The 20,802-nt window shown below is 56.7% G+C and overlaps 1 protein-coding gene and 1 long non-coding RNA gene across 12 annotated transcripts in view; one reads left to right on the top strand and one right to left on the bottom strand.

Moving 5' to 3' along the window:
• The window catches only part of RBFOX3 (RNA binding fox-1 homolog 3), a 445,638-nt gene that overhangs the window by 182,717 nt on the left and 242,119 nt on the right, over nucleotides 1–20,802 (bottom strand). Inside the window, exon 4 of one of the 11 annotated variants that reach the window (XM_038546403.1) lies at nucleotides 6,998–7,207. The exons of the other annotated variants lie outside the window; for them this stretch is intronic. The gene's annotated coding sequence lies outside the window, so the exon portion shown is untranslated. The remainder of the gene's footprint in view (nucleotides 1–6,997; nucleotides 7,208–20,802) is intronic. 11 annotated transcript variants of the gene reach the window in all.
• On the top strand, nucleotides 10,223–13,278 carry LOC119873211. The gene is made up of 3 exons (XR_005364139.1): nucleotides 10,223–10,500; nucleotides 11,973–12,120; nucleotides 12,311–13,278. It is a non-coding gene; the product is annotated as an uncharacterized LOC119873211 (long non-coding RNA).

Here is a 20,802-nt window from a genome sequence, read left to right as displayed (position 1 = left end):
AGCTGACGGGACCGTGGTCCTGGCCACAGGCGGCCGACTCCTCCCTGTCTCCGGGCAGGCCTTCAGGAGAGCTCGGGACAGGACCCTGCCTGGCCAGAAACTCATTCAAGGCGATTCCCCACCGCCCACCAGAGCCACCATCTGCCGGCTGCCAGGAGGCACTTCCTGCGTGTCCTCGGGGCCTGCGTGGCCGGCGCGCCCTGGCGAGCGTGCTGCGGGGGGCAGCTGCGTGCCCAGCCAGAGCACCGTGGGGGGCAGATGGGCGCCTGGCTCTCGCTTTGATCTCACACGGTTACACGTTCCGTGTGACAAGCTAATAAAAGCTGCACGATCAAATTCCAGGTCATTACTCAAGGAAAGAGACCCCTCTGTGGTCGACAGCAACGGTTTCAAACCAATTAAAATAAGCCTGGCGTTTCTGCGGGCTGCCGTGTGCCCGCCACCCCGGAGGTCTCGGAGGGCCCATGCGCGCGATGAGCAAGATGCACGAAATGTTAATGGAGACGTTAAATGCCACACCGAGGGGATTCTGGTAAATAAGGCCACTCGCAAGAGGCTAGGGGGAGACGTCTCCTGAGCTAACCCTGAAGGAAACTTCAATAAAAACGAGATTGGATTGAAAACAATGCAGTCTGCGAGGGATGGGTCTGCTGGCAGAGCTGGGAGGTCGTTGGGGGAGGAGAGCCCATCTCATTTCCTAGTTCCCTCTGCAGGCCTGCGTGCCCCCTGACACCTGCCAGGACCCGCAGCACCCACTGGGCGGGCCGGGAGGACTGGGGCAGGATTCGCCAAGTGGAGAGGGCTGGCGGTGGTGCTGCGTGGACGATGGGAGGGGGCGGTCTAGCGGTGCTGGGGAGCCGGGGGCCTGGACAGAACCAGGGGGTGCCGGGGCCGAGAGGGCGTGCAGGGCTCCCTGAGGACATGGCTCTGTGCCCAGTTCACAGTTGTCCGGCAGCTGCTCTGAGCTCTGCTGAGTCCTGTTTCGGGAAGATGCAATGTCACCCACGAAACAGACGGATAAGGTTTCGAGAGAGCGTGGCCGGCGCCCAGGCTGGGCGAGGAGGGGAGCCCCGGGTGCAGGCTCTCGCCAGGCTGTGTAGCTCCAGGTAGACTCAACCCGCAGGTGAGGGCGACTCCACGGGGCCAAGGCGGTGCTGCTAGCTTCTCCCCGCCGGGACAGCCCGCGGCCCACAGCTCTACCCCGACGCGAGGGAAGGGTCTCCATGCAAAGAAAGGGAAAGGAGGCACGGGGCCAAGGGAAGGGCAGCGGGGCCCTGCTTGGAGGGCCAGACCTCGCCGCCTTGGGCTCTTCCTCACGCAGCTCCCACCCCCACGGCCGCCATCCCTGCACACCTGCTCCCGTCCATCAGGCTTTACAACTGAAACAACAAACGTTCTTCCAGCTACGCTTGCCACAGTTAGCAAAGAGAACCACCGGATGCTCGGTTGAATTTGAAATTCCAGATAAACAGCAAATGATGTTTTATGTTTTTTTGGTAGAATATATCAGGCAAATATTTGGGATGTACTTATAGTACCGATTATTCACGGTTTATCTGCAATTAGAATTTAAGCAGGCGCCCTGTATTTTTACTTGGCAGCCCTAGCTGTCCAATCGTTCGGTACAGACACACACACACACACACACTCATGGACAGGCACACACATCCTTCAAAGAAGAGAGAGGAGCTGACACTACACGTAGACCGACTGGAGGCCTGGCGCTTCCCCTCTCCCCCCTACACCATGCTCTCCTTGAACCCCTCCGGCCCCCCATCACTCCCACTGCAACCCCCGTCACGCCGGCAGAGACACTGGGCCTCCCAGTTGTCACCCGTCAAAGGCCACCCGGTGAGCACACAGCCTGGCTGAAAGCAGACCCGGGTCATTCATGTTCTGTAGTCTGCACTCCTTCCACCTAACCAGAGCCAATGCATCAACTCTTAGATGTTCATTTACAAGCAAAATGGCCAAGAGGACGCTCCTATTGATTCTGCGGTCAAGGCAGTGGACGGTGTTGGAGGCCTTGGCGCAGGCCCATGCCAACTCCGGAGCAGGGATGCCATCAGGTGAAGCCCCCTGTGGTCGGGGCTCGCTCGGCTGCGAGTGCAAGGGAAGGTGTTGGGGAAGGTGCATCCGGCTGCAGTTTGGAGCCCTGGTGGTTGGGGTCCGCCCCGCAATGCTCCGCAGGCAATCACGTCCTGAGCTTGCATGGAAGCAAATTACAGTGTGTGTGAGGCAGGGCGTTCTCCAAAAGAGGATTTTTTTCTTTCTCCCCTGGACGCCCAGAAAGGAGATGGTATTGGTGCCTTTTTGGGTTGAGAAGGTGGACTTGAGATTATCGGAAAACTGGCAAGGTGTCCCTGACCTCTGACTACTCCTTATTAACTGGTTGCTTCTCAGCCAGCCAGCAGGTGGTTTAGACACTTGAGACATCAGATTGCATCTTAAGAAAAAAAGATCACAATCTTTGAGGAGGCCCAGGGGAGTCACAGGGTGACATGTGTCGTCATCGTCTATGTGGGCCACCCTCTCGGCGAGGAAAGAGACCAGATCTGCCCTTGACGTCAGCAGCACGGCTGGCACACCAGGCACTAACTTCCGTGTCTTTATGGGTTGGTTCCATGATTCTTCTACCACACCTACCACTGTGTCATTTCCAGAAAGGTCTTTTTTCCCCTCCTGTTTTCCAAACAGTAGTCTCATGGAAGCGAGAACCTCCAGCACATCATTCAATGGTGAGCCTTCATCTCATGGGCCACTTGCCAGCTGTTGGCCAAGTTGGTGAGCAGAGGACCCCCCCGAGAGCTGTCGGCCGGAGCCCCTGCTGGCACCGTGGCTAATGCCTTTCACCAGTGAGTATCGGGGTGACCCAGGGGTTCGCTGTTGACCCAGTGGCAGTGTAGACACGGCCTAGGATTGAGGAAGCCAAAGGGAAGGGGAGGAGGCCTGTGTGGTCACCCAAAACTCCAACAGAGGACAGCACTCCCTGACTGTCAGAATCCAGAAGCGAAAGTGCCAAGGACAAACGAAACGGGATGGTTCGCTAAGCAAAACAACAGCGAACGCCCGCGTATTCCCACAACCGTCACCTCCACCTCCCCGCGTCCTCGGCCTTACAGTCAAGACACAGTCTGGGTGCGAACGTCGTGATGTTTTCATTATCTGCCTGATGGGGTTTTATTGGAAACATTTGTGCCAAGAGCTGCATTTTGAGATTTCCCATGTAAGGAGGGGAGGTGTGGCGGGGGGTGGGGGGGTGGGGGGAGGAAGCCGCCATTGGATTTTTGGCTCCTCTGGAGACAGCCCACTGTAAGGAGCTGATTCAATTACAGTCAGGTTGTTGTTTTTAGGTGACCTAGTTCCCGGATGGTTTTCCCTGCGTTTCTTTCCTGCCACAAAGTTTTGACATATTGGAGCCAGGAAGGAAGAGAAGTGACACTGTGTCACCAAAAAAAGGAGGGAGCCCAGGAGCCTGGTGGCCCTCAGCAGAAGGGAAGAGAGCCGGTGGGGGCGAGAAAGAACAGCGGGGCAGGCTCTCCCCGGCGGCAGAGATGAACCAGTCCACCCCTCCCTGCAAAACTCAGGCCAGCCCGGCTGAGCGGTGACTGCCCTGGGCCCCTCTGCCCAGTTTCTGGGCATAGCGCTGAGGATCTCAGCGGATCAGAGGATCTCTCTCGGAGAGAGAGCAGCCTGGGCTGGCTGGGGGCGTCCTGTGGTGCTGGGCCATCGGGGTGGCTGCAGGCTCCCGGGACAAGGCCAGCTTCCTGAGGCCATGGTGGGCTCCTTCCTGTCCACGGCAAGTGTGGCCGCTGGAGGGTGTGCCCGGGACTCCCTCCCTGCGTCCAGGGCCTCCCGGGGACACGGAGGGTGCAGCTGGCCACCCAGCCCATCATCGGGGCCAGCAGCCCTGGCCCCAGCAGCCCCTGAAGGCAGGGAGGGCCGCATGTGCCTCGGTTGTCCAGCAGCACGCACGTCTTCCCACTTGAAGAACAGACTTGCACACTGGTTCAGTCCATCCTCCTGCCTCCAGACAGGACCCTCTTTGTCCTCGGTTATGAGAACGAGCGCTATTTTGAGATGCTTCCCAGCGAGGAGGGCTCCACGCCCTGCCTCTCTTGGCAAACTTTTCCCAGATTTAACCCACCTCGCCTGCCGGGAAAAGTCCTCCCTCTGATCTGCCCCCAAATCCTTTACGATGAGCCATGAGTTCATCCCTCACATCCCACCCTCTGCAGGTTTGGACAACACCTGCTTGCCGCCCTTTGCTGAGCTGTTCATGGAGCCTTCGACATAAACACTGTGCCTTTCAGCTGTGAGCTCTGCCGGCCTGTCCTGTGGGCGTGCGTCTTTCCCTCTAAAACCTTGGAGAGGGGTCGCTGCCGTCTGCAGCGGCAGAGGCTCTGCGGAGGCGCCCGCTCCTCTGTACCTGCTCCTCCATACCCGCCTGGCTCCAGCCACCACGGGCAGGTAAGCCAAAAACGGGCTCCTCACGCTCCGCAGGAGAACTGGGCGCGTTCTGCCGAGAGCTCCCCTCGCGGCACGGTGGCTCCAAGATGTAACTGGTGGCGCAGCTGGGGGAGGCCGTTTGCAGATGCGCTGGGGTCCCAGGAGAGGACCCCCCACCCCCCCACACCGGACAGCAGCGCCCACTGCCACGAGCCACGTGCCACAAAACATGGCTCGCTGCTCTGACTCGCGGCCTTTGTTCTTCAGTTTCAAATGGGCTGAAAACCCAGGTAGGTTTAAAATCTTACTGCACTGAAAGGAGGTGCTGGAGCCTGGGGCAGAGACGGATCCCAGATTCCCATCGGCAAAGCTCCAGTGACCTCGGGGGCTCACCTGGTGTCCTCCCTCAATGGCAGGGATAGCAAGGAAACAAAAAGCCAAGATATTCTCTGGCTGCCGCAGCAGGTGTTGAGGAGGGCTGCCCAGCAGGGCCCCCGAGCCACCCCGGGGCCCTGTCCTCACGCACCCTGCCCTGGGCTGAGCAGGACACAGAGTGCTTCGAGGTGCCGTGCGCCAAGTGTGGGCTCTCCTGGGGCCTCGTCCTCAGAGAGGGAAAGTCAGAGGCAGGAAGGGGGGGTAGACAAGTTGCTGAGAAGGAAGAGCAGAGGGGCTGAGCACAGAGAGGGAGAAGACAAGCAGAATCAGGAGCCTGACCTTACAGGATCTGTATTCCAATACACGAGCTAAAACTTACATTGTACGACTTGTTCTCGACTTTACGTGCATGTCTCCGATTATTTTAAAGGGTGCAAAAAGTGACACAGGAAACTTCGGGGTCAGGAGAGGAGTGGGTTCAGATGAAGAGATACAGGGCCGGGAGGGGGGCGAGGAGGGAAGGAGACACGGGCAAGGGCGGAACATGAGCTGTGCCCTGGAAGCAGCGATGGGTGCAGGGGCGGCAGGAGGGGAGCACGCCAAACGCAAAAAGGGAGGGAGAGCAACCCGGCGGGCGGTGGAGCGGAGGCAGGGAGGTTATGGTCTCCCCGAGACCGTAATACTGAAGGGTTGGCAAGAACGTGCCAAGCCATTAAATGAGATGGCACAGGCAGCATGCCCAGGCAAGGTTCCCAGCATAGGGTCCGTAATAAAAGTTAGTTTGCTTCCTCTATCCTGCCCACGTGGAGCGTATCCGACTGGGGGCAGTGGATAGAAGGGGTGAGGGCCTGGCTTCTAAGAGGAGCTTGTCTTCCCGGGAAAGAGGAAGCGTGTGTCGGCTGGCATCCTAAGGCGCCAGCAGCCAACCATCGTGACACCCAGGGTTGGGGTGCAAGGGAGATGCACGCAGGTACCAGCCGCTGAGACGGGTGTTCCTGAGCAGGGTTCAAGGGGTGTAGAGCCCCCAACTGCACCTGTGTGCACCTACACGCATCTTCTGGGGACAGAACATCCAGAGTTGCCCGGGAGGTCCCCAGAGGGGGTTTCCAAAGCCCCTTTCCTGGAAGCCCCCTTCTGGCCCTAATGCCAACTGTATACATAGCCCAACTGTAAAGGCACTGGGTGTGGACGGCCCACCCCACACTGTCACGGGTGTCTGTGTGCAGGTAAGGACCCCTGAGGGTGTGTGCAAGAGGGAGGGCAGTGAGTGCAGCAACCAGGTGGGCCTGCATTCGGTTTGCTGCAATCCCTTCCCTAGATGGGAGCTCAGTTGTGCCTCAATCCCCCTTGTCACCAGGATTGGACATAATGTATGTGGAAGGCACACAGCACAGGTGTGTAACCGCAGAGGCTCCGCAGTTGTTTCCCATGATAGCCAGCTCAGGAAGAGAAACATCGGGCCAGGACGCCTGAAGCCGCTCCGTGGGTGCAGAGAGCCAACTTCCAGGAACTGGGGTGTCTTGGTGTTTGTGTTAAGTCACTGCTGCCACAGATGGATGCGCGCCCACGCTCATCACAGGCCCCAGGGCAGTTTTCCCTGGGACCGGGCCATGAGAGCTGCTTGCCGGGCATCAACCGGTGGTGAGCTGGGTTCCTAAGCCCCACTCCCCTAATCTAGAACGCTGGGGGCCAGTGAGAGCGGCATGTTCTGCATCCAGAAGGGCCCGTGGCCGCACCTGCCCGCCCACCTAGCCCCTCCCTCCAAACCTCCGTGTTCACTCCTCACTGCCCTTCTGTGCTGGATGCCACCAGATTGGAGAGGAGGCGGGCACCCCGCTCAGTGCTCTCCTGCATCCGCCAGAGAGGCCCGTATGCTGAGCGCTGCTCAGAGAAGTGTGTTCAGCCCTGGCCAAAGGTGCATGGAGCGCTGTACCAACATGAGCCCCAAGCAAGGCTCCAGCAGCGCCGGGATGCAAGCTGAGAAGGGAGGCTGACTGTCAAGCGGGTGAGGCAGGATGAGAACTCAGGACCTTGCGTTTCCAGGCTATCTGCAAATCTTTAGGTGGGCATTTCAAGGAGGGGTTGAATCACCCAAGTGCGTCTGTCGGCAGGTGCAGGGGGGACCAGCCTGCTTGTCACACAGCGTGCCCCCTCCTCTACACCTCCCACCTACCAGGTGTTGGCAGGTGGGTTGGGCGCAGGACTGATGGGTGGTGGAGAGCATTTCGGCCTCCCTCTCGGGACCACTCTGCAGGCGCCTCGAAAGAAGCTGGCTTGGGAGCCCCTGTGGCCGTCACACCCAGGAGGGAGCTGCAGAGGAGACTTCCTCTGTTTCCGGAGTGATCCGCCATGGGCCAGTGGTGGCCCTGGAGCTGGCTGACATCTGGCAAATGAGTGGAGGGTATCATGTTAGTTTCCAGGACACGCACGCTTTGCTCCGGGGGGACCCCGGGGGCCCTGAGGAAGCCTCCGAGGTGAACTCCATTTCCAAGGGTTAGTGAAGAGGCACAGCACACACCAGGCTTCCCCCCCCGGCAGCTCCCCTTTCTTGGGTGGAAGAGCATGTGGTTCGCCTCCTGTCTCCTTGAAGGCAGCCCCTCCGGTGGGGCAGGGGCCGGGGGGGGGTGGGGAGGCGGGCCGCTGACCCCAGCAAGCACTTCTGTGGATGCACCTGCAGCTGTCTGCCCGTGCCCCTGGCTCTGCTTCTCTGAGAACCGCCCCCACCCGTGTCTGGAGTTCAGAGGAGGAGGGCGGGAGGCCCTGGGAGAGGGGGGTGTGGAGGGGAAAGCGGGCAGCCTGCAGGCAAAGCACCTGCAGGAGGCAGCCTCTTGGTCACCGCCCTCCCAGCCCAGCCTGGCTGCCTCTGTGTTCAGACAGGAAGAGAAGGCGGGAGAAGGCCCTGTGGCCATGCAGTGTCGCCCACACAGGCCAGGGTGGGGCCACAGGCCCAGGGATGGCCCTCTGTCTCTGCTCTATGTGGAGAGAGGACCAGCCGGAGAGGGGAAGGCTCCCCGTGTATCAAGGAAGGAAGGTCTGCAGCAAATGCAGGGGTGAGACGCATCCACCATGTAGAAGCAGCAGGCACAGCAGCTCTTCCTACACAACGTCAACGTCGAAGCCTTTCCATAATGCCGAGGCCTGAGCCACATGCCCCGCCCCCGATCCCCGACCTTGAGCAACAGGGCCCCGGCCCTCTTCCCACTGTGTGTGAACCCCCGCACCGGGAAGGACTAGTTGGAAGGAACAGAGTCAAACGAGGCATGGCTGCAGGTGAGCCGCGATGGGCGCATCACCGGGGATTCCACAGGTGGGTCTGGGCAGCCTGTTGGGTTGTGCCTTCCTGGACCCAAGTGTGGTAGGAAACTGGGGGATGGCTCGGGCCATCTCATCCAAAGATACAGCTTTACTTAACCTCAGAGGGTCGTGTGATCTCGGCACGAGGCTGGGGAATCTACGTATCCCTAAACATCAGCTACCCGGCTGTTGATATACTTCCCCCAACCAAACGTCCCCTTGACTTCAATCCTCCCCTCATCCTTGGGATGGGGACTCCTTACAGATGCTCCCTCGGGACCCACCCCGTCCTGGGATGCCACCACCTGCCGTCCCCTCAAGATGAAAAGGAAACAGAAATAAACAGAACGACAAAAATGTAAGTACAGCTGCGGTGGCGCCTCTGCCCCCCACCCCCGACTCCCTTTGCCTCCCTGTGTTGAGCTCCAACCTCCCGGATATTTATTGTTCGTTCCCTCCTAAATCATCCCTGACGGCTGGACTGCTCGCACTCCATCACGGGCAGAGGCTGTGTGGAGTCACTGTTCTGTTTAGCTTGCAGAAAAAGGAGCCTTGTAGGAAAAACCCACCCGGGAGCTGTCCGTGCTGAACTCCGGCATGATGGACGATTATGGACCATCTGCACTTTCAGAGGGGGATGAATTTATGAGCGGGAGAGACAGCTAGAAGAGTGTCCATTACTATAACTCACGGCCCTCTTCAGAGATATTCTAATCAGGCATCCTTTCCCCTCCTGCTGAAAAGCCCCGGTTAAGAACTGGCAAGGGGGGAATCAATTACATATTTCTGGGGTGGATTTTCCTGTTTGTTTGTTTGGGTTTTTTTTTCTTTTTGCCCAGAGAGCATGGCCATCACAGGTGTTGGGGGGTAGGGGTCTCAGGGGGCTGGGGGTGGGGTGGCTGGCGGAGGGACCCTGTGCCCAGCAAAGACGTTGCCATCAGCATTTCCTTGGTGCCCCTGTCACACCACCACTCCTGAGCTCTCGCAACTGGTGTCGGGAAGATGGGAGGTGCTGGCATGTTCCTCCCTTCCCAGCCTCTGCGCGGATCTAGTTGAGATTTACTGACAACCAGGAATCATGCAGAGGGATGCAGCAAAAAACTATCTGGATTTTCCCAGGAGGCTGTGCAGTTTGATATTTATGTGCGGCACAGAGGAAAGGAGAGGAGGGAGCCTCGATGGGACACCAGCCCCAGGGCAGGTGCTGAGCTGGATGCCTTCTGCACGTTGATTCACAATGATCTTATTCCTGTTTTAGAGGTGAGAGAGAGAACTAAGGCCCGTGGATGGCCCAGGCCCATCCAACCCTTCTCAGCCTGTTGCCTGGAGGCTCAGGGGACGCTGCAGAACCTGTCCCTGCCAGAGGCCGGGAGCCCTCCACCTGCAGGATGCCTCCTGCTGGCATTCACCTCATCTGACCACAGCCCTGTCACAGGTATAAGCACGTACTTTCATTCCCATTTTATTTATTTTTATTTTTTTTTTTATTTTTTTTATTTATGATAGTCACAGAGAGAGAGAGAGAGAGGCAGAGACCTAGGCAGAGGGAGAAGCAGGCTCCATGCACCGGGAGCCTGATGTGGGATTCGATCCCGGGTCTCCAGGATCGTGCCCTGGGCCAAAGGCAGGCGTCAAACCGCTGCGCCACCCAGGGATCCCTCATTCCCATTTTAAAGATGATGAAGCTAAAAAAAAAAAAAGATGAGGAAGCTGAGGCCCAGAGGGGTTTTAAAGTGGCTTCCTTGAGGCCACCCAGCTAACCAGCAGTCCAGCTGGGATGGAGCCCCCACCTCCTGGCTCTGTGTCCAGCACCTGAGTGCTTGCCTCCCCAGGAGGCTGCTCTGAGCACAGCCACCCCAGAGCATTTCCTTCCATGGGGGCCACGCCTCTCCAGGAAGGGTGGTCACTGGCAGAGCCCTTGAGAACTCACCCCTGCATACAAGCTCTAGGACTCTAACCACAGGACGTGGAACTCGGGGCCACTGCCTCCTGCCAGGGCCCTGCCATCCTCCAAGATGCCCAGCTCAGCATCAGTGAGTCTTGGAGTCAGGCCTTAACTGGGACAGGATCAGGTTGCAGCTGAAACAGCAGAAGTTCAGCAGATTGCTCTTTTTGTTGCTTTTATTTATTTTTATTAATCTTTTTTTTTTTTTTTAAACTACACTTCTACTTGCCTCACCCTGGGAGCTCACCTGTGGCTTCTTCAGCTGGAAGAGCCTTCTGTTCTTACCACTCCACTCTGTTCTGGTCACCCCTTGGCTCTATCACCGCGACCATCCATGCAGACTGAGGACAGGACCCCACCTCACACAGGGCAGCCAGGATTTTGCAGGAGGTCAGACCTGAGCTGAGCTGGCTCTTCAGGGCATGGGAGGTAGTCAGGTGAGGAAGGTGGGGGAGGGCTCTGCCTTGGGGACATGAACGCCGGTGGGGACTGTGGCATGCTGTCCACGTGTTTGGAGTGGGGAAGGCGATGGGGTCAGACTGGTGAGCAGTGAGCCTGCCGGTGAAGGGACCCTTTCCTACACGGCCTTCCCTGAGTCCTCTCGCCCTGCAGAGTCAGGGTGAGCCCCACGCAGGCCTCCCCGCCCATCACAGCGGGTCTGATGGAGGGCCTGCCTCTGGACCCATGCGTCCAATAGAGGCTGTGACCAGGGAGAGGGTCTACGGCGGAGCCGTCCATCGGCGTGGCTGTGAGCACGTGTGGTTTGTGAGCACTTGAAAGGTGGCCGGTGGGCTCAAGGGGTCAAATTTTTAACAGTATTTCATTTTAATTCATTTAAGTTTAAAGGGCCACAGTTTTCAACAGGTCAGTTCTGGATGGTGAGCTGCCCAGAACAGCCCCAGGGTCTCAGGCTGCCTGACCCCAGTAGGCACTGCCTGAGGGCAGGTGTTGACAAGACCCTCAAGTTCTAAAGCTCCGAAACCTGAGCAGACCGCCGTAGCCGAGTCTCGGGAGCGAGTAGATCTCTCTGCAGCCTGAGACATTTGGCTTCCCTGTGAAAACAGCATTGACTTGATGAATGGCCAGTGCCTGCACTTTGAGAAATTAAATTCTCGGCTTGGACTGAGCAGCGTGGGGGTAACCATGGCCAGCCAGGGACGGGGACAGGGCACCCAGAGGGAGCCTACGCAGAAGGGAGCTCAGGTTCTGAGCCCCTGATGGGACTGGGGGGTGGGGAGGGCAAGGTGGGCCGGGAGCTGAATCAGCAGGTGCCCCAGGCATTGGCTGGAAAGGGGCCCCGAAGAAGTCAAGAGCAGGAGTGCAGGAAAGGAGCCACACGGTGCAGAGGGGGTGGGCAGGGGCTTGGCAGGAGAGAGACCTGGCCCATGCCCACCTAGCATATTCCAGACCCTGGCCCCCAAGGCTCCACCACTGCCTGGAAAGGGGTCTCTCCAGGGCCCATCACACCAGCTCTGACCTTCCCACAGAGCCTTCCCCACCGCAGACGCAGGAGAATTTATGAACCCCCGTTATTTGCAGCCCAACTCTGCTCTCCATGGAAACCAATTCCCCTCCTGCTTCATTATTGCTATTATCTTCATTAATGCTTGATATAATGTCGTGTCCATTATGGCCATCCCAGGGGCTCCTATAAAGGGCCGTTTCCCCCAAACCTGCCTCCACCCCCGGCCAAACTCCTGCAGGCAATCCTTTCCTCCTGCGGAGGGGGGCAGGGAGGAGAGGGCTTCACCCTCCGTGCCTCTTCTCACACTGTAAAAATTACTGCCAACGATATTATATGGTCACGCCATAAACTCAAATCACCTCCTAGAACTTCCTTCATTACCACCTCACTATATAATCCAGCAGTTATTCCAAACCTGGTGTCCTCTCCTCCTTCCCCTTGCAGGAAGCTTTGCGGGCCCCGAGGGGGCTCTAAAGAACATCCTCTGGTCCGTGCCTCTCTCACAAAGCCCAGGAAGCCTGAGGCCACCCGGGGCCTGACGGCTGCCCCCACCTCTGTCTTCAGGAAACAGGGAATCAGAACAAACGCTCAGGTGCCCTGCCCACTCTGTTCTAGAGTTGCCCCCTCACTGCAAGCCTCCATCTGAGGTCTCGCGCCCCTGTTCCTCCCCGCTCGGTTCCCTCCCTTGGAGAAGTGGCAGGGGTGCTGTGTGGTTGGGGGGAGTATGGCTCCTTCTCGGGCCTGCAGACCCGTCAGCCCTGACCTCTCCCCCCGATTTCCAGTGCGTGTCTCCCTTCATACCTCCAAGTCAGAGCCTGAAGACCATGCCACCCACCTGTGCCCACCTCAGGGGAAGGGCGCCAGGACTCTCCTCTGCATCTGCAGCTAACGAGCAAAGTTGTCCTGAAAAAATGGGCCGTCAGATGAATGCTAGAACTACGTGTGTGTCCATGTGTGCTCACGTCTGTATGACCACACATGTGTGGTCATTTGCGTGCACGTGTGGATGTGCTCACCTGCGTACATACGTGAGTGTGCATTCGTGCATTCACTGCTCCCACCTGAGACCAACCCCACCCCGGGATGGATGCCTTCTCTTTCTCCCATCGTCCTGGACCCCAACAGAGGGACCAGCAGCTGGCCCTTATTTAGGGGAAAGTAGAGTTTAGGGTGTCATGCTGGTTTAGCTGCTGGGTGGAGGTTTCACCCCCTGCCCTGGATCATTCTGGAATTGCCCTAGGACCACCTGGCAGTCCTCTCGGCTGTGCCCAGGTTTCCCCGCACAGGCCCCAACCTCCCAGTGCAGGGATGCTGTGGGCTGTGGTTTCCTTTGAATGCTGCAGGGCCTTGAATCGTTTCCATGGGTTCTTTAACTAGACGGGGATGTTCAGATTTTGATGCATCTCTCGGGGGCAGAATTTCAGGGTGGGACTTGCCCCATATGCGTCTCACTGCCTCCGACGCTGGCCAGTTCCTGTTCTCAGACCCAGGAACCCAGCCCATGGGGGACCTGCGGGCTTTTGGTCATGAAGTCACGTGGTAGGCGTGCGCCTGGGGGGTCTTCCCGTGGCGTGGAGACCCCGCACCCCCGTCCACTGTGGCCCCTGACCGCTGGGACAGTCCCTGGGCCCTTTGTCCAGTTCTGACTCCAGCTACCTCCTGGGCTTCTGTGTTAGTTCAATCCGTGTTTTGGTTTTTTTTTTTCTCATGAGTGTGTGTCTTGTCTCATTAAAAAACTTGTATACTTCTATACATTATTTTAAAAGATTCTGAAATTTACATCTGTAGCCTCCTGCCCCCCAAACCTCTACTTCCAACTATTTTCGAGCACATCCACCAATGGCCTCCTGCCCGGTCCTAGGTGACTCAGAATGTGCAAAAAGCCACAGGTCCCCATTTCAGTGATGCTGCCCTCTCGGGGCCTCAGGCCTCAGAGCCTTGCTGTCACGCGGCCTCCTCAGTGTCTCCTCTCAATCCCACAGTCTTCCTCATGGCTGGACCCTGCTGCCCACTGCAGCCCAGCTGGCCTCTCGGTCTCCTGTCACTCCCGCCCCCTCCTGAGCTGTTCATCCACCTCTCCCAGCACTGTCAAGTCCCTGCTGCCCCACAGGGGGGCTTGGCCCTATCCAGGCAGAGGCCTCATTCCCGGGTGCGCTGAGCTGGCCCCGCAGGCCCAGGGCAGGTGTCTCCCCAGTTCCGGAGCCTATCCCTTTCCTGGGGCCCTGGAGAAGCCCCTGCCTGCAGCTTGAGGCATCACAGGCTGTCCACTCAGCGTGATCACGGGACCTCTTCACAAGCTGCAGGGTCTGATCCCCAAAGAGAGCGAAAGCTCTTAGAAGACAGGCCCGGTGTCACATTCTTTTCAGATGGACGTTGTGCTGTTGCCCCGCCCCACTGTTCACAGGACTCCCCTTGGTCAGCCCTGCCCGCTGGAGGGGAGACCACACACATGTCAGCCGAGGTTCCTCGTGGGCTCTGCGGGGGAGATCACAGAAGCCCGTCCCACCTCGGCCACTTTTCCTAACGGCTGTGGAAGAGGTGGGTCCAGGCACAACCGCTGCGAAGAGCTGCTGCGGAGTTTCGGGGCCAGCCCCTCCCAGCCGGCCTGGTCCCCTCAGCAGGGACGTGGGGCCCCTGACGGTCACTCCCGCCACCTTGGACTACTCTGTTCGGCTCCGTGTCGTGTCTGAATGAGCACACACCCGGACGGGGTGGAAGGCTGGATGAGATGCCCGCCCCTCGCCGGCAGCTCTGGGAGCTTCTGGGCCCGGCCACGACGGCAAGGGGACGATGGTGACCCGAGGCCGGAGAGAACCAGCACCCTCCCAGCGGCCTGGCCCCACCACCACCCCCCGCCGCCCGCCCCCACACACCTCCTCATTCTCATCGGCTACTGTCTGGGTTTGAGTTCTGTCTTCGAATTGGAAATCAGTCTGGCCATTCAGGACTGGAATTTGAGCCCTAGGAGGGGAAGGAGCCATTTGTAGCTCTTTTATTTTTTTATGCTGTTGAGCAAAGCAGGGATCTGGCTGAGCACAGCTGTTGGGGAGGTGCTTCATGATAAATCAATCCACTGCCTGGGGTGGGGGTGGGGGGGACAGAGTAAGTACAGAGCCCCCCATGCTGGGGAAACAGGCCAGACGTGGGTTGGATCTGAGCACCTGGGGCAATAAGCTAGAACAGGGGGTGGGAGGAAGGGGAGAGAGATGGGGCAGAGATGGGAGAGAGACAGGGAGATAGATGGGAGAGAGACAGAGAGATAGATGGGAGAGACAAAGTGGGGGAGACAGGGAGAGACAGGGACGGAGACAGAGAGACAGAGACAGGAGAGACAAAGCAGAGAAAGAAAGCCATAGACAGGGACGGAGACAGAGAGATAGAGACAAAGCAGGGGGAGACAGCCAGAGACAGGGAGAGACACATAGAGAGACAGCAAGGGAGGAAGTGTCTCCCGACGCTCCGTGAAGACTCGGCCGATCGTCTAACCACCTCGACAAGGTGATGTCCAACACGGAGTTAAGAAGCACGTTCTCTCTTTTCCTAAAGTATGCTCACGTTTTAGGAAGTTGCCACCCTGGGCCCACTCCTCACAAAGCCCACACGGGCCTCCCCAGGTATCAGAGCTGCAATGGCTTCGCTTTCGTTTTGTGCCAGAGACACCGAACTGTTTAATTCTCATTGTTAAATCAATACCTGGTGTCATGTCATCCAAAACCATTATGTTTACACCAGGAAAAAAACAACCACACAGAGCCGGTGAGTTCAGGCCACGGCAGAGGGAGGGGAGGAGAATCACAGAATCACTGCTGGGACCTTGCAGCCTGAGGGCCGCCCCTGGGGGACGAGAAGAAAGGTCCTGTGGCAAGAGCGACTGACGGCCATGGCTTCTCCCTCAAGACCACACCTACCCCCCACCCCTCCTCCGCTTCCCCCTGCTCCCTGGGTCTGTCCTCCCACCCCCCAGCCAGCTTCCGGTCCTCAGGCAACCTCCTCCCTGGGACCTGCTCACCCTCACTGCCTCCCGGAATCTTCTCTCTGCCCTGCACCTCTGACCGACTGCCACGCTGTGAACCCGACCCCTGCGCCCCTTCCCCCTCTCCTTTGGGACTTCCCGCACCCTGGTCACCGGCGATGTCATCACCGGCAAGCCCAGCGGGCCGACCCTCTGTCCTGTCCCGTCTCTCTCCTCTGGTGCCTTGACCTGTGGACCATGCAGTCCCTGACTTGTCTTCCCACCATCATCCTGTGTCTGCCCATCACCCCTTTCCCCGGGGGCCCCACCCTTCCCCACACCTTCAATCACCCTCCCCATAGGCCTCTTTCCTCTCTCCTGAGATTCATGTTGTCAGTTCCCCAGAAGACATCTCCACCTGGAGACATGCCCGAGGTGACCTCATCCACATTTCATTCCCCCCTGCATCCCTGTCCAGGCAATGGCATCACCACCCTCCCTGGCATCCAGACTACAAGCCTGAATCACTCTACCCTCTCTACCTTCTCCTCCCACTCCTCAGGCTCGGGGGGTTTCTGTGCGCTGGTGCCACCGCCTCTCCCTTCCCTACCTATCTGCCTAGGCATCCTCGCTGTGTCTGGCAGGGCGCCTGGCACCTTCAGCGGTCAGATCCCGTACCCACTGCTTGAGAATCTCCAGTGTCTTCCCATGACATACAGTTGGGCCTCTTGACCTCTGTGGTACCTCAAGAGACCTCTACCTATGAAAAGGCACATACATACATGGACACTACATTTTGCAATCATTTCAGGAGGCTTACGAACCAGTGGGCACCCATCTGTGGGTTTAACAGCCCTGTAGGACTAAGCCCAGACAAGCTTTGGAACTATCACAATCTGGCCCCAACACATCTTTCCAGCCTCGATTTTCTCATCTGCAAAATGGGAGCAACAGTGGACTCACCTCAGGGGATGTTCATGAGCCTAAAGATGCACACGTGTAAACCACGCAGAGCTGTGCCCCATGTACCCCAAGTGTCTTGTCTCTTACCAGTCCTCCCAGAGCCACCCTCACAGACACACCAGAGTTCCTCCAACAAGCTGGGCTCCTCTGACCTACTGAGCCTTGGATGTTTCCATCCATCTAGAATATTCTCTGCTGGGGAGCGCTCACTTGTCCTCTGAGAACTGGCTCAGATGTTACCTCCTCTCTGGGAGCTTCCTGGCCTCCAATGGAGGCTATTGGCTGGTCCCTCCTCAGAGCTCCCAATTACTGCTGCCATGCTGTGTCTGCTGTGTGTCCAGGTGCCCTAATGGAGGGATGGATGGGGCAACCCTTCCTTGAGGAGACCGGGGTCCTAGAGGATGGGGCAGGCTGGGTCCAGGTTCTCATCGTCCTGGGCCACTGGGCCCAGCACATAGCAGGTGTTCAATACGTATATTCTTCATTAATGAACAAAAGAGATGGAGACTCCTGTTTGTGACCAAGGGGAGGCACTAGGGCAGAGTCTGGGGGACCATTGCATGTGATTTCCCACTCAGCCTGATGGGGGCCTAGATATAAGTTATTGTGTGTGTGCACGCACGTGTGTTTCAGGTGCACAGCTCACTGTTGTTATTCACCTTAATATATGCCAGGTCCTGGGCCAAGCACTGTACCTGTATTATGTCACTGGCCCTCACACCACTCCATAGGCAGACGCTAGTATCATCACTTTCACCTTAAGGTGGAGACTGAGGCTTGAGAGGTTACACCCCTGGTCAGCTCTGAGGACCACCCAGGACCTGGTCTTCAGTGCCAGCCCACCCCATGCCCCACTGAATGTGTATGCATGGGCTCCTGTCCACCATCCAGGGCACAGAGCCCCAAGCCTCCCAGCTCTGTTTCTACCTCCTGCCCCATGTTACCTCCAGTGACACCAGGTCCTGCACCTGCTTTCCCCTGACCCTGCTTTCCTGTGCTCCTGCTCACAGGACCCTGTCCTCACCTGGAATCCTCTCTTTCCAGCACATGATCCCAATCCCATCGTGTTCAAGTCTCAGATCCCCGGAAACTCCCCTGATCACCACGGACACAGCAATCTCGCCATCCCTGAACCCCACACTGCCTGCAGCATATAACTGGAACTTAAGATTTTTCTGTCTCAAACTGGGATTTTTCCAGAAATCGTGCCCAGGTTCTCACGGTTGTAGTATTCAACTGGTTCTTAGAGAAAAGACGAAATTCTTGGTTTCTCACGCCTGGGGATCTACCCGCACACGTCATGGTGACACTTTCCTCCCCATCACTCTCATCTGCGATCCAGGCTGTGTTACATCCATTCTTTTGTTTTGTTCTATAACATCTCCCTCTGTTCTTTTAAATCCCAGTTTCCCAGATGGGACAACTCAGGTTCCAACAACTGAAGCCCCCTGTCCAGCAGCACTTGGAGAAAGAATAGCACTGGGGTCTCACACTCCAGTCTCCCAAGGGCAGGATCTCTCTTCCAAAGGTGAGAGCCCCCACCGCCACCCCCAGCCCCATCCTCTCTCCTCCAAGTTGGCCCTCTGACTTTGCTTTTGCACATAGAACAGTCTGGACCCCACACCTCTTCCTCCCACCCCAGCCAGGCCCTAACCTGGCTCCCCCAAGAGGCAGCTCATTCACCAGGACCTCCACAGGGATGCGGCTCTGAACGAGGAGACACACATAATGAATAACAACGGAGAATTCTCTGGGGCCTCTGGGGCTTTTATTGGTGGCTGATGGCCTTCAGGAGGCAATTAAAAAGATGCAATAAAAAAGTGAAGAGCTCGTATTTCAACACTCCTGGCTCTCACAGCACAGGGAAGGGCTGCTTCATCCCAGCACTTCCCAAGATCAGGCTCAGGGCTAGCACTTTTACAGGAAAGACTGCTTACTTGGCAACAACAAAAACAAAATCAAGAGAGGGTAACAGCTGGGAGAGAGCCATAGGTCTTAACGAGCTTCCCTTCAGCAACCCTGGTTATCTCCAGAACCCACCCCCCCCCCCCCCCCCCCCCCCCCCCCCGCTCCAAGGCATCTGCAGCCCGCTGAACCTGAACTGCAGTGTATGCCTTCACACGGTTCCGTGCGCACAGCCATATTCAAGAAAAGTCATTCATAAGTTAGATTAAGAAAATGCACTTGATCTGAACAGTACTTGTGTTCTCTCGCACGCACACGTGCTTCTGACCCGTACGTAGCCCACCTTGAAAAGAAAAGAAACTGGCAAATATGTATGCCACCTTGCTAAATTTTCACACGTCTTTCACGTGTTTGCTGGCACACCCCTCCAGACAGTTAGCAAGGGAGTGGAAGGAAGCAGGCGTCACACAGGACACGAAGGGCGAGGGGCAAGGAGCAAGCTGGCGGGCTGGTAGCTGTCCGTGGGGCTGCAGCGAGCAAACAAGACTATTTATTAGAAGAAGGAGTATTATGACGCTTCCATTACTGTAGACTGTGAAATTTCTCTCCTTCCGTGGAATTTCTGGGAGATTGTGGTGAGAGGGAGAAAAGCACCCATGAAACAGCTTTTCCGGTGTCTGTTCTGGGTCCATCATAACTCACCCCTGAGAGCCCCACCCCCACTGTTCTGTCCCCACAAACTTGTTTACTTAAAAGGTGCTCGCCATCTGCACTGGTTTTCCAGCCGACTGTCCTCACTGGAGAGGTCTGAATGCACCACCCAGGAGTGGAATGCATAAGTATACTACTCACCGTCCTTTCTAGAATTAAAACTGCTACACACGTCCCTAAGCATTTCAATACTATCAGGTGAAAAGGAGACCCAGGTGCGTTTAGCTTTACGTTTTGGAGGACACCTTGCTGCATGACTGTAACTTTTCCTGTGATCCCTGGGTACAAATAAAGAGCTAGCTAAAACTCACTTTGCACCTTTCCTCCTTTCCTTCTGCTTATTAACCCACATGTCATTACAAGGTTTTGGTTATATGGCTTCAGAGCATTTGGAAAACCATGGATCTCTCAGAGTAAAGCCTCTGGACCAACGGTAGCATTGCCTGGGAGCCTGCTAGGATCACAGATCCTCTCCAGTGCTGCTCGAATCTGAGTGGCACCAGCATCACCTGGAGGGCTGGTTAAACCACAGAGTACTGGGCCCCATCCACAAAGTTTAGGATTCCAGAGGTCTGTGGGGAGGCCTGAGAGCTTGCATTTTTAGTAAGTTTCTTTTTTTTCATTTTATTTTATTCATGAGAGACACAGAGAAAGAGGCAGAGACACAGGCAGAGGGAGAAGCAGGCTCCCTGTGGGGAGCCCGAGGCAAGACTCAACCCCAGACCCTGGGACCATGCCGTGGGCCACAGGTAGACACTCAACCACTGAGCTACCCAGACATCCCATTTTTAGCAAGTTTCCAGGTGTTTCTGAGGCTGCCGGTCTGGGCACCACATCATAAGAAGCACAGTCCAAGGGAGACATAGTCTAGGATAGCATAAGTGTTGCCCCCCCCGGAAAGCTGGGGCCCGGGTTGTGGTTTTGGCCTGTACCCTCTGTGACCTCAGACAAGTCACTCAAGTATCTTCCCCTCCACTCACCATTTTACCACTCGAGAAATAAGCAGATTGATTTGGGTGAGTGTGAGGGTCCTCTCCATCCCTGACAGTCTGTCCTTCTAGGCGCTGCTGAAACAGAGCAGTCTTGAGTGTGAGGTGAAGTAGAACCTATTTTGCCATCCCCCATCCTTTTATAGGCTTCATACCCCCTTCTCCCTGCAGATAGGTTTTTTTTTTAGATTTTATTTATTTATTAATGAGAGACACACACACAGAGAGAGGCAGAAAGATAGACAGAGGGAGAAGCAGGCTCCCCATAGGGAGCCCAATGAGGGTCTTTATCCCTGGACCAGGACTGTGCCTTGAGCCGAAAGTAAATGCCCAACTACTGAGCCACTCAGGCATCCCAAGTTTTTTTTAACTCACTAGGATCAACCTTGGGAGCCAAGCAGCAAGCAGCTGAACTCTACAAAGCTAGAGTTCCAAAAATTAAATCTGATCTTTGTGTTGTCTTTTTTTTTTTTTTGATATATTATCTTATTTTATTCAAATACTAGTCCAATCACACATGGTCCAAGAACACTCAAATAATAAGCCACATAGAAACAGATGTTAGGGCGATCCCTGGGTGGTGCAGTGATTTGGCACCTGCCTTTAGCCCAGGACCTGATCCTGGAGTCCCAGGATCGAGTCCCACGTCGAGCTCCCTGCATGGAGCCTGCTTCTCCCTCTGCTTCTCTCTCTCTCTCTCTCTCTTTCTCTTTCATGAATAAATAAAAATCTTAAAAAAAAAAAAGAAACAGAT

The sequence above is a fragment of the Canis lupus genome, chromosome 9 (genome assembly GCF_011100685.1).
Source record: "Canis lupus familiaris isolate Mischka breed German Shepherd chromosome 9, alternate assembly UU_Cfam_GSD_1.0, whole genome shotgun sequence".
Taxonomy (NCBI): domain Eukaryota; kingdom Metazoa; phylum Chordata; class Mammalia; order Carnivora; family Canidae; genus Canis; species Canis lupus.
Note: the sequence above shows the minus strand (reverse complement) of the source record. Positions and strands in the feature narration are given on the sequence as shown.